This window comes from Trematomus bernacchii, unplaced genomic scaffold, assembly GCF_902827165.1.
Source record: "Trematomus bernacchii unplaced genomic scaffold, fTreBer1.1, whole genome shotgun sequence".
Classification (NCBI taxonomy): domain Eukaryota; kingdom Metazoa; phylum Chordata; class Actinopteri; order Perciformes; family Nototheniidae; genus Trematomus; species Trematomus bernacchii.
This window is the reverse complement of record NW_022987714.1, coordinates 17,931,370-17,942,014: the sequence shown is the minus strand read 5'-3', so window position 1 is coordinate 17,942,014 and position 10,645 is coordinate 17,931,370. Positions and strand designations below refer to the sequence as shown.

The 10,645-nt window shown below is 40.0% G+C and overlaps 1 protein-coding gene across 1 annotated transcript in view; it reads left to right on the top strand.

Annotated features, from left to right (window-relative positions):
- The first annotated feature begins 8,706 nt into the window (after positions 1-8,706).
- The window catches only part of tead1a (TEA domain family member 1a), a 45,664-nt gene continuing 43,725 nt past the window's right edge, over positions 8,707-10,645 (top strand). The window contains exon 1 of the mRNA XM_034141119.1: positions 8,707-8,831. The gene's annotated coding sequence lies outside the window, so the exon portion shown is untranslated. The remainder of the gene's footprint in view (positions 8,832-10,645) is intronic.

The following is a 10,645-nucleotide window of genomic DNA, read 5'->3' as shown; positions in this document are numbered from 1 at the left end:
CGCCCACTCTGTTCTGATGAGTCCACCAACGTTACAGCGGAACATCAGTGATTATGTGTTACAATGGTGTTTGTTAGCAACCAGAAAATGACACCAGTAATGACATACAGATGAGAATGCTGCGTGGGGTCTGGGTGCCGTGTTGGCGGGACATTGAGCGGCTCGCTGCTCCGCCCTGTGGGGCTCGAGGAGCGGACAGTGTGAGCTGGATTACTGGTGTCGTTTCCTGGTTGCTGCGTGGGGTCTGCGAGATAGCGAGACATCGCGAAACTCAGCCTGAACTCAGCCTGAGCACCATGGACGTGGGAAGGGGGGGTGCTGAGGGGGCTGCAGCACCCCCATCTGCGAGGCTCCACTAGCACCCGCACCCCCCGCACCCCCAAACGCGGCGCACCTACAGTGTAAGTGCGCCACAGTTTTGCCGCTGCGAGGCTCCACTAGCACCCCCCCCCCCCCCCCCAGCGCGTCACAGTTTCGCTGAGAGTGTGTATGTGTGAGGAGCTCCACGGATTGGTCCATTTGGACCAACGTCAAACGAAAACAAATGGAAAAATAAAAATCTCCAACGAGGCGTTCTGGGGCAGCATAGACAGGTCTTTTCTGTGTTAGAGTTTTACTCGCTACAGGGTGTACTTTGAGGGTTTGTGACTTTGCAGACCATTTACATGCAGAAAAAGCTACATAACACACAAGTGGACGGGTAATAACTAGAAAAGCATGACATGGGACCTTTAAATTATTTTCCGCAGGAACTCAAGTCTAGGATGCCGTGAATGGGTTTTTTGCCCTGAATTTCATCTGGTCAGTGAGGTCAGGATGGACGAGATACCAGAACGGGTGTGTGTATATAGGAAACATGTACTATGAAAAACAAATTCTTAGTATCTTGTGTATGATTTGTACTTCATTCCTTGAACATACTGTATGTCGTCCCATTTTTGTTGCAGAAAAGTGTAGTCTTTTCCATCACTTATAATGTACATAATGACATAAAAGGTAAAAGTGATAAGATCAGTACTATTCTTAGAGGTAGCAGAAGAGTGAAGGCGCTTGTGACCCCTTTTGACTACTTCATTCATTCTTTCTCCATCTCTGAGCAGCGTGATCAATGTCGATCATGGAAATTGAGCCCTGAAACCTCAGTTCAGTAACTGCTTTCTTTCATGTCTGCATGGCTCTCTCTGTCCATGCATCAAATAAATGTCAAAAAATTCAACAGGAGGCTGGTCGGCTCCCCCGTTCTATAAAAGGGAGCGTTTTAGAACACAAAAGGAGAGGAGCCTCGGTGTACCTGAGGCCCTGTGTTCTAGTGGCACACATCATCTGCCACTTTTTCTACTGTAGTGTAAGATATTGAAGAGGAATTGTGAATATTATTTTGTTCGAGTAAAAGTGGGGCAGTGTTCCAGGCAGGCTCCCTGAATACAATGATCTCACAGCAATGTGTTTTACAATCTTGTTCACAACCTGTATGTTCCGAAAAACTGTTTAAATTCGAAATTTGCATTGAATGATTCCCCTTTAATTGGTTATTTTATTATCAATTCTACCCTTGGTTGAACACAAAAACGTAGAAAAGCTAACCCTTGTAAAAATTGTTTAAAGGTGGGGTATGTAATTTTGGAGAAACCAGCTCGAGTGCGCTAGAATTTGAAAGTACGCAGCCGAAAAAGATCTGCCTTCCTTCAGACTTCTTCATAGAGCCCCTCCTCCAACACACACGAACGCGCACATGACCAATGAGGGCACGAGATAAGTTTGTGCACGCGATGGAAGGTTGACAGGCAGGTAGGCCATCCAATCATTGTAGCCGGCCCGGCTAAAATGATTGGTCGTGCTTTTTACAGTGCTACGGCTTCCACAGATTACTTTTTTTAATGTATTTATTGTCAAAGCATTTAATATATTCATTGCTATCGGGATGTTAAGAGCATTCCATGGAATATAACAAAAAGTGTTTCTGAAATAAATTACATACCCCACCTTTAAGGACCAGAGTCATTGGAGATGGATCCTGGTGAGAAATCTTGAATCTTTCGACCTCGTCATTGGTCATAAGTGTGGTTGGAGTGTGCAAATCAGAACAACTTCAAGACTTCAGATTGCAAGTTGTGAAATGGGAAGAGTACAGGAATCTGAGTAAGTAGTGATGTACAGATGCTTTTGAGCAGTGGTCAAAATGTCCAGGAGGTTTTCGTTAATCGCGTATTAAGGCTTGTATAATTTTTCCGCAAATCACGTCATTGATAATATGCAAAGCCATGCTGCTCTTCGATACCATGTGACTGGTTCAGATCGTGATTCAGATTTTTTTTAACACTGACACTAACCAGTTTTTATATACCAATATTGCCCATCCAGCCATCGAGCCTGGTGCCACGGTTGTCATGTGTAGTGACATCACTTAGTTTGGTTTACACATTTTTGTGGTTTTAAATAAAAGTTTTTTCGCCCAAATTCCAGTTTCCCATTGTAGCAGTTTACAGACAAAAGGAAGTCAACGAGAGATAGAAATGGAGATATGTAGATTCAAAATATATCTCGTCGCTGATAGTGCTACATTCCTATGTAAGTGCACTGATGATTAAATGTATTTTTTGGCTTTGAAACATGTTGCATTGTTATGTTTTTTAGCGATTGCCCCCTCTGCCCTGTTTAGCAAATAGATTGCTAGCTATTTAGTGATGGGCAGGTAGCCATTGGCATGTCAAAGCTATTCTGTTGACAGGAAGCAACAAGAAATAAAGGTGGTGAGAATAAACCAAAAGGAGGATACTAAAATACTAAAAGACAAAACGCTTCATAGATCTGAGAGTATTTGCAAGGTTTTGCGAAGTTTAACAATGTTTTCTGTTAGCTGAATCTGAGAATAAGCCCTGAGCTGCTATTTATTTTAAATCACAGCTGGAAATAACATAGATAAGAGCAGTGAGAGTGAACCGAAACAGTAAAGTCACAACAAGACTGAAACTGAAAGAAAATAAAACACTTCATAGATCTAAAAGGAACAGTTACAATTGGTTTGGCACATTTTTACAATGTTTCCTGTCTGCTGCAGATGAGAATGAGCTCTGAGCTTCAGGCTTATTGGATAGCATTGCAGCACGTGTATCTGATGTGTGCACCTTGTTGGGAAACTGAAGAGTCCTTAAGGAGGCAATCAGCAGGCGAGCTTGTCATTTCAAAGGTCTTTATTTTGTTACTACTGCTGGTCTGATTAGGCTGATTTTCCTTGTTGAGATAAGATGATATGTGGTATAACATGTTTACATCTCAATACCTCCTTTTCTAACTCACTGGTATTGTCATTTTGATAGAAAACCTAATATTTCATCTACATTAACAGAAATTAGCAGAAAGGGACAGGAAACCATGGCCTAGAATGTAGAACTGCTGAAAGCCTTGGGGTCTCCATACTCTGGGTGCACTTACCCTGATTCTTGTAAAAAGAGTGTTTGAACAAAGCATAGCATATGTGTAAACATACTTTACTGAAGGTTACATTTGAACCTACACAAACAAACCCTCCAGAATATGAGGATATGGGATGGCAGCGGGGAGAGATAGTCACAAAGCCCAAGGTCTCATTGAAGTGCGAGAATACATTCCTGTAGCGCTGAATGATGTACTTCAGACTTATTTTCCTGGGTTCATCTTATATCATGCAAAAGTTTGAATTCATTTATTATCTCAATTATTACTTAGATTAACCATTATATTTCAATTCCATTCAGTGTGGTTCTCTGCAGGGTCGAGGATAAGGTTGAGTGCATTTAAATATTTTATCTTGTATAATTGACACACTTGTGCTTCCACAATTGTGTATCTCTTCTTGATATATATATAAATATATATGATATATATATATATGATATATTATGATATATATATAAAAGCCACAAAGAGCAGAATTCACAAGGTGCATCATTGTCGAGGACTGCTTTTAACCAGATGTAATGCAAAGACTGCAAAGGAGGCATTTCATCCGAGTGTACGGTGAACATGGCTACGTCTTGGCAACCTCTGTACATCCCACAGGATATGTCAGGGCACATATACATTCATGGGCTAGTTCCAGATCTGCAACATACATGCAAAGAGGATTAACAACCCCCCCATCCCAAAACCCCAACCCCCTCCCAGAGAATCCTACGTAGTCAAGGGTCAGCAGTCGTCTTTCTCAAAAATGCGGCACAGTTTTTGAATCTATACTACAGTAAAAATTGTGTCGTCAAGACCAACATTCTGATTCTTCAGCATATCATAGATCTGGTCCTCCTTGGTGTTCCTTTTAGAAATTGATGTAATTATACATTCGTTATAGTACGAAAAAAGGAATGTTTATTGACCTATAAGAGTCTTTTAAAACATAAAAGATTGTTATGGATAGTTCTGCAACATTTATTGATCATATTTAATGTTGCAATATTTGGCAAGTTCGACAGAGGCAGGTGCTGTTCCTCAATTCGGCTACTTTTCTTAGTACACTGCAAGTCGTGCAGCTTGAACACTTGCGCAGTGTTTGAATTTTGACCAGGTAAAGTTGTCTCAAATCCCACACGGCTGCTGTGCCTTAACAGGAAATTACGATGGTCGCTGTTAGCTAGCTAGGTAGCTAGAAATATATCGCTACCAAATCTTTACAGATGGCTTAATTAATCCTATAAAATTAAAAGTGACTTCTTTTCAAAAATAGTATAGTGGTACATCACTTATAATAAATGTGTACCTTTTTTTTTTAATAGTGTTTTGTTCACTAGACCAACCACAATCCCTACTGGTCACATGGTTCTGTTACGTTGCCAAGATAGTGACCATTGGGAGTTGGAAGTGTCCAGCGCTCCAAACTTAACTTTTGAACCGTTAAGAGTGCACCAAGGTACATAGGCGGAGTTTGACATTTGCGCTTGGTGGGGCAAACCTTTTTTACTGACGTCAGTACGCAGTCCCAACTATTGCGTGGGGTGCTACGGATACAGTAGCAATAAAGCCAGCGCTCACCGCACTGAGTATGACTTTTCCATGCCCGCCGTACACACACACTCATATGGAAGGGGCGGTCTCCCCCCCAACAACAGTGCATTACATAACTGTAAAACGTATCATAACTGTGCACATCTTATACTTATTTGATAACTACTATATCCCTTGGTTACTTGAACACGCTACAATATTATTAACCAGTGTCCTACCTTATTAAAATATTGATATATGAAATATTTGTATTGGAACAGTTTTCAACGTAGTAATGCTGTAACATATTTCAGCCACTAGGGGGGGCAATGCCCCCCCTGACCCCCCGCAAAATCCGCCTATGCCAAGGTACTCAAAGGGCTCTGCATTTTAAAACAGCACATGTAAGCACAGAAGTAAGTGATTTTTGACAAAGCCAGGTTTTCTTTCGACATACCTGGCTTGTTAAAGCCTTAAACCATAATCAGAGATAACGGGTCGGGTACTAAAACAATGGTTAACGCAGACTTTCTAGGCAATATCCTCGTTCTCATACAGTTAGTGTTTGGTGTGTCATCAGACTTAAAAAAACCTATTGTAGTTCATTTTACTTGTTTTTTAATGCATTTGTTAGTCCATGGCAGCGAGAAAATAAAAATAGAAATGTTTGGACTGTGAGCGTCAGGTCTTTGCTAACAAGCTGCAGATGCGTTCCTCAAAACCTCAGAAAAGTAATTTAATTGTGACAGAGCAAAGCTGAAATTAAAATGTATTATCTCAATCTGTCAAAAGGATAAATGTGCTTAATCAGCAGTCTCTGAAGACGCTAATAAATGTAATATTTATGCACTTTGGTTTTTAGCACTTTTGTGAATTGGACTGGCTAATTTGAATAGATGGCCCAATTTTGCGCAGTTTATGCATTTAACCTAATTTAAGTATTTGTAAATAGGCTTTGCATTGTAGTCATGGTTGTATTTTAACCATTTCGAGAGATTTGAGAATCAATCCGTTTCTTTCTTTTTTCTGTAGGTTTAACCGATTGCAAAAGCTATACAATCCTTTTGCGAATTCACCACGCATTGAATAAAGTCGCAAAGTGTGGTGTCATGCTCAAGGGTTCTGTGAACAGTGTTATTTATTGGGATTGAGTACGCTCTTTATTTCAACCTCTGCCTATATGTCATGAACTCAATGATTATGAATCTGGTCCAGTCTCCACACCCTTATTGTTCAGAATCCTACCCACAGACCACAAGAGGGCTCTTGTTGACATTTTTCATCTCTGATACACCCCATCTTAACTTTCCTGTCTTTCATTTCAAGCAGCAAGGAGACCAAAATAATATAGTATACACAGATTAAGATCAATGCACAGATTAGAAGGTTCTAAAGCAGCATTGCCCCAAGTACAGCTTACTCGACAAATGTGTCCCTCTAAAAAAGTATTTTTAGCACTCAAAGAGTTTCTCAGGATACACAGTCAAATCTATTTTAGTTATATGGCTGCAGTACTCTGACAAGTAGTGATTTTGATGTTTTTTATGACCCACAAACCAAGGGTGCATAAATCTCAGCTAGCTAATGTTGACTTCATACATTTCTAAATAATAAATGTATTTTTCTCCCTTCTATTTAATTGCTTGGCCCTCCATAGAGGAGATATAGAATCCCAGACATGGACAACATTAATAAAACATCAGTAAACCAGGTGATGTCAGATTAAAGTCAGACTGTTGACCTTAAGGTCACTGCTAAATCTTTGACTAGCCTGCTCTGTGTTTGCACTGAGTCTGAGAATGAAACACACATGCCTCCACAAAGATGAAACACACTCTGTCCAGTCCACATGTGAGTCAGCTGTGTGAGGGTGTGTTTGTATGCATCAGTGAGAATTTGACTCACACACACAAACACATGACACGCTGCCATGTGGAATGCTAGTCTGTTAGCTCGCCTGGCTGTAGTGTCTGGTTGCAGTAGGTGTTCCAGGCTGTGACACTGGCATATCTGTGTTTGTTTTATGTCACAGCCCCTCCCTCTAGGGAGATGACAGTCAGGCAGTGCCTGGGGGGTGTAACCTGAGAAAGGCAGAGCTTAGTAGTAAACAACAACTCCTTTATGAGGCGGAGGCGGCTGCCTGCTGCATTCAGAGATCTGAGAGGGAGACAAAGATGTTCTGGTTAGGGCAGTGGCTTTTAAAAGTGGGGTCCTCATAAGCCCCTGGGGTCCTTCAAGGCGGTCCAGGGGGCCTCAGAGAATAAGTTTAATTCCACTGCTTGTTCATTTAAAGTTAGGACAGTTAGGGTTTAGCTAGAGGTATAATATTAACGCAATGAGTAAGCAAGGAGGATTATATTATTGTTGCGTGTATTCCTACTGCTACCAAAAAAATTTGCTAACTAAAAACAACAATTAGCTATTGATATGCTAACGTAGCTTAAATGTGTTTTTTGAGATGCTCCCGGTAAATTTTAATCCTAAATACGTTATTTCCTTTCAATAACTTTACTCTTACTATTTTCAATTGTGGGTTAAAGGGGGCTTTTCTTTTAGAAATATACAAATGCAAACGAGTAACGTCTCAATTGAGCAAAATGTTGTGTTTAAACTAAGACCATTTAATTTGGCTGAACAGCAGCGGCTTTGACCAAGCTGTTGTGACAGTGGCAGATGAAAATAGTCACTAAATCGAGAAACCTTATCAATTTGTCAGTTACGCAACAATATCTATCTCAAGTTAGCTAACATCAGTCGCTTAGCTTATCAGCCATTAGCTGCTGTGTAATGAAGTAACCCTTTAATCTTAAAGAGAACATGTGTTTTTCTTCTGTAAATAGTCATATGGTCTTACATACATGTTTATAATGATGTTCTACTTAATAATAAAACACTTTCTTTTAGTTATGGGACATTTTTAGGACTAACTTTGTCGCTATTAAACTACCATAAGCTTCTGGTCATACCAAGTAAGGCAAATGAGAACAAGTGTCAGTTGTTTTGCTTATTAATACAACCTTAAATCTTACGAAAATGTTTTTTAAAAAGAGTCTTGCTTACGTGGTTAAATGGTGTTTTCATTGATACAAATAATTGTGTACTTTACGTCTCATTGAAAACATAAATTAAATGACCATTAGCTGCTGTTCATACCAAGTTAGGCTAATGGAATTGATCAAGTGTCCATTTTATTTCTTATTAATTAAACCTTTAATCTTGAGAACAAAAACACAGTCTTGCTTATTTGTTTAAAATAATGTTTTACATAAAAAATAACTATTTTTGTTTTGTTTTGCATAATTCTTACTTAGTCTTGAATTGTAGTCTATGTTGCAAAAAAAGTTTGTAATGTAACTCACACAGAGATGTGGTGACTATGTTTCAGTACAGCCTGTTTGATTCGCTGTCAGCTGCTCGGCCATGCACAGCAGACCGTGGTTTTTTATCTCGACCCATTCTCCTCCTCCTGTGAATAGAGTTTGGGCGCTCCACTCTTTTCTTTTGTTGTTGAACGCACCCATACAGTCCGGCCCCTTCCCCCCCCCCGCTATCTTTCTTTTTCTTTTTTTTCCTCTCCACCCATCCTCCCATCTCTCACTCACTCTATTTCATCCATCCAGGGAGGGTGACGCCAGCCCCTCTCACCCCGCCCCGTTCAACTCAGTCCACTGCGTTCATTTCATTCCTGCTCCCATTCCGCGCATATTTCGCATCCTTGGAGAGACGCTGCGCATTTTACGCACTCAGCGCGTCCGATTATCCATCAAACCAAAACCGTGAGGACACTCTGGAGTTGGCGGAGTGCTTCCCGATGCTCTTGCGACTCCAATCCGTGGAAAAGTGTGGGAATTAATCCATAAAGCGGCGTATGAATCGAGGTAAGTTCCCCAGGAGGAGTCCCCCCGTCAGCCTGCGCGTCGGTCTGAGAGCCCTCGGACGTTTCGCTTGTTTCTGAAACCCTGAAGTGATCACTGAAGCTGAAATTCAAATAATTTAAGCGAAATCGACACGCTTTACCTTCCAATAGATGTTAAACAAGTCTAACATGCTTATTAATGCGTTACCGTGTGAGCTTCAGAGCGAGGATTATCGCTTTCTCTCCAGTTTATCCTATTTTCCCGACACCAAAAACCTTATTCTTCTCCTAAATGCATGCCGGGGGGTATTTCTCCATCAGTTAGGTTACTGGTTTGACCGACACGTAACGGGAAAAAGATGAAAACATGTTCGCTGCAGCGCAGGGAGGAAGCTTAACAAAGCTGAGTGAATGGGAGACTTGTTGCATCGGCGGGGTTTTTCTCCTCTCCAGCCCAGGCCCCAGTCACAGGAACAGGCCACAGGCTGAGAACTGCACACAGCCAGTGTTTACCAAAAGGACAGAGCACATTATGCTCAATGAGAGCAGATCAGACAGGATGCTGCTGGATCTGCTCACAAATTACTCCCTGACTGACCTCTCCATCTTAAAGACAAAATATGAAGGGTATAGAAGTCATTTTATAAGACTCATTTGAGTTTGTTCCCACCTTTTTCATCTTTAATGCGTATTCATAACATGTAGCCTACAGTTTGTAGACTCAGCTATTTGGGTCATTCTGAAATATAATTCAGATTTCTTATTTACTTTCATTCTACACCTGATTACATGTCATATGTTTTCGGTGTCTGTCTGCGGTGGCATCCTTTTTTTTTATTTTTTATAAATACCTTAAAGTTCTTCAAATGCCCCAGCAGTAGCCTATAGATTTTGATAAACATATATTTTATTTCTATTGATTACAGGTTATATGTTTTAGATGTCAGTTGCTGCAGGTGATTTAGCAGGGACCCTAAAGTTCTTACAATCCCCAGTAGTAGCCTATAGAATGATTGATATGTTTTGTTTCCTTTTTAATTCCTAAACCAGATAACATCTTCTATTATTAAGGTGTCTGATGACATTTTTAAGAGACCTCAAAGATGTTTAAATCCCCCACAGTAGCCTATTATTTAAATATATATATATATATATATATATTCTATTGATTCCAGGTTACATCGCATAGGCTTTATGTGTTTGGTGAATTTTGAAAGAGAGCTTTTTAAATCCCTCAACAGTAGCCTCTAACATGATTCATATTTCTTATTTAGCTTATTTCTATAGATTCCAGGTAACATCCTATATGTTTTAAGTGTCTGGTAAATGTTACAGCTTTTAAACCCCCCGCAGTATCTTATAATAACCCCATATGGACTTATGTTGTGTATTTCCTTTTAAATATTGATTAAAGCACTGCTCTTGCCAGAGATGCATGGTGATGCAGGCCAAACCACGATGTAATTATCAGAGAAGATGACAGCCTGTAGGATGAAACACACTCGCTGCTTTACTTCTGTAACAGTAATCAATCTGTCAGACGAGGGGAGGGGTGCGCTGGATGAAAGGATTTCAATTAAGAGTAGTTTTGTCTCCTTTTAATAGAGAACGTATGGATGAATAAGATTGTAAAATGGGGATAAATGATTTGTTTTATTAATGAGATGATGTAGATCAAGTTCAATGATTAAATTCAAATGAATGTAAGTTTGTCGTCAATGTTATATTCAGATTACTTTCCTAATGACACATTGTTTTAAATTTGTTATCTGTCTATTATCGCCTTATTATTCAAAGCAATGTCCTTAAATATTATTCAAACATGATTCCATTATA